A 2,723-nucleotide genomic window follows, 5' to 3' on the forward strand; every position below is an offset into this window, starting at 1 on the left:
TTGGGCAATGGTGTGAAGCTCCTGTGGCAATGGCAGTGAAATTACAGTTGAAAGTTTGGCTTTTATGTCCCTGCTAACTCTGTGGATCATATTGTGCACAGTGATCCTGGGAATTCCAAATGCAGAGCTGAAAACAGAGAGTGATAGCCCATGGGCCAAACTATACAGGAACACAAGAACCTACATCTCCTGGCCCTAACCATGGTCACTTGGTGAGGTAATTAATTGAATCAAGTATGCCACAGTTGTTTGATTTAGATGAAAGTCCTTCTTGACGCAGACGTCTGGATTACCGTACGACAGCATTATAGGGGTGGCATCATTTAACTGCATGTACAGTCCTCTGTCCGTCTGGAAAAAAGAGAATAACAGACTAAATGTTATTTGAATACTGTCAACACATCCAACATTCATCCACCTAGGTGATAGCATATGTATAGGCCTGTAGAAATGATGTTGCTGCTCTGACATTCTTCAACAATATTCTCCTTGTCTTTGTCTTAATTGAGGACAAACCGTTTTATCACATTACAGTGGAATTAAAATCAAGAATGTACTAGGCTACATCTACACAATTCCATTGTTAATCTACAATAAATAATTTACAGAACTTACTAAAGAAGAAGAATATTCTACATAAAGATTAGATATGAATATACCATTGCTACAAAATGCATTAGCAACAAAAAAAAAAAAAGAAAAAGAAAAAAGACGCAAGTACCTTTCTCTGGTGCATCAACGCTAAAAGGAGCTTTAATGTCCATGCCTTCTGGAAGCTCTGTTCCTCTGATCTTCCAACAGCCGGTGGATCATGGCAACAGTTGCCACTCCCGAAAGACACTGATAACAAGATACCATGGTTACGAATGTTACGTAATATCCGATTTCCGCTTGACCGAGGGAAGTTTGTCCCAAAGCTTGCCGCTGTATTTATACCCTTCACCTTAATGAAGGGAACCTCATTCAGCTGTAAGTGTGACTACAAACAGAGTGCACTCCGTGACGAAGTGGAAGTGGGTAGGGGCTAGTTTGGAAAAGGTCCAATGTCTGCAGACACAGAAATGCCAGAGGTAAGACCAAATGTGAAATGTTTTGGATGTATCTGCATTCTACAAATTGTGTATAACCATTCACCTTGCTGCAGGATGTGACCAGAACAAGAAGTTTGTCAGCAAGGAATGAAGTAAGTAACTATTCATATTACCTACCAACTACATAATTGGCTACTCACTGACACATTGTGTCTTTCACAGGATATCCATTCAATTTACAAGCCATCTGCTCCTCACTACTGAAAACCAGAGACTGGACACAGAATACAAGAAGCTTAAAATTAAGAAGTTGAAGCTGGAAATTAAGAAACTGGAGAAGGATGTAAGTATAAATTTAAACACAGCAGAAAGCCATGGTTTGGACTGTATTTAATTCTTTTTCTTTTTTGTCTTCACAGCTTGAACAAAATGAGTCAATAAATAACTTCAATACAAAGTACAAAATTATATTTGCTATGCTTCCAAATAAAAGGGATCCCTCAAAAACAAAGGTGACCTTGAATAAAATGGGGATCAGCTGAAATAGGTATTCTTGTAAAGGTCCCTCACTGTTCTTCCATCCATGTGTTCCTGAAGGGCTGGGTCAGTGTCTTCCCATTTGCTCCTCCAGCAACATTGCAGGCAGTCTCTCACTGCAACGTAGAGTGTCAGTGATATGACATATTTGGTTAGGAAAGGAAATAATTGATTTGTTATCTGTATTTGTGTAATTCTGATAAGGTAAAGTGAAACACTATCTCTGTACAGTACAGGTGCTTCTTTGTGTAAGGCTGACACTGAATTGCACATATCTGTGAACAACTGCCAGGGTAACAGGATTTTCATCCAAAGAAGTGTCGACATCCAAGCTAATTTGATCTATTAACACAGATTTGCACATTTCTTCCAGATCCTATTATTACTATTCTGCCTGACAGTGTATGGACAGCTGCACCCCAGTACATACCTGTACATTTAGGCTATGGAAACATTTCCTGTTGATATAATCTGCCTCCTCAGGTCCAGATGGGGCCTGGATATGCACATGAGTGCAGTCTATGGCGTCTATGACATTGAGGAAGCCTGAAGGAGAGTATTAAGTTGATACTGAGACATGTCAGCCTGCAGGCTACTTTACATGTTTTTAACTGTCACATACCTGCAACTGAGTAAAAAGCCTCCTTGATTTTCTGTGTCTCCAGATGGGAAAGTGATAAAGATGTTGAGGTATTGCTTGAGAGCAAGGTATACCCGTCTTATTTCCCTACATACAGTTGCCTCCACAAGACCTTCTGCATCACCAACACTGTATAAGAATGTCCCACAGGCAATGAAACACAGAGCTATGCAGACAGATTGCACTGTGGTCAAGGCTTGGCTACGGTGGGTGTGCTTCCTCATACGTGGCTCCAGCAGACTACAAAGGTACTCATCAGAGAAGCTCAGTGGATTGCTCCTGTCTCTGAAGACTCTTGGATCTGAGCACCTTCCTCCACAGGGTCATCAATGAACGGACATGCCATTGTTTGTCGGAAAGGTTGTAGTCCTTAGATGCACTGCTTATATAGCCTACACCTCTGTCAATTAACCTATTGGCTTCAGGATGTTACTTTTTTACCCATCTGCATGCCGTGAAGACCTGCCTGCTGTGCCTCTGAGGATGCTGAGTGCAGGTGGGAAATGAATAAGGCG

General features: G+C 41.1%; 1 long non-coding RNA gene across 1 annotated transcript; it reads left to right on the plus strand.

Moving 5' to 3' along the window:
* Positions 1-201: 201 nt before the first annotated feature.
* LOC121902356 lies at positions 202-2,103 on the plus strand. The gene is made up of 3 exons (XR_006097517.1): positions 202-1,070; positions 1,145-1,183; positions 1,254-2,103. It is a non-coding gene; the product is annotated as an uncharacterized LOC121902356 (long non-coding RNA).
* The last annotated feature ends 620 nt before the right edge of the window (positions 2,104-2,723 follow it).

The sequence above is a fragment of the Thunnus maccoyii genome, chromosome 8, assembly GCF_910596095.1.
Source record: "Thunnus maccoyii chromosome 8, fThuMac1.1, whole genome shotgun sequence".
Classification (NCBI taxonomy): domain Eukaryota; kingdom Metazoa; phylum Chordata; class Actinopteri; order Scombriformes; family Scombridae; genus Thunnus; species Thunnus maccoyii.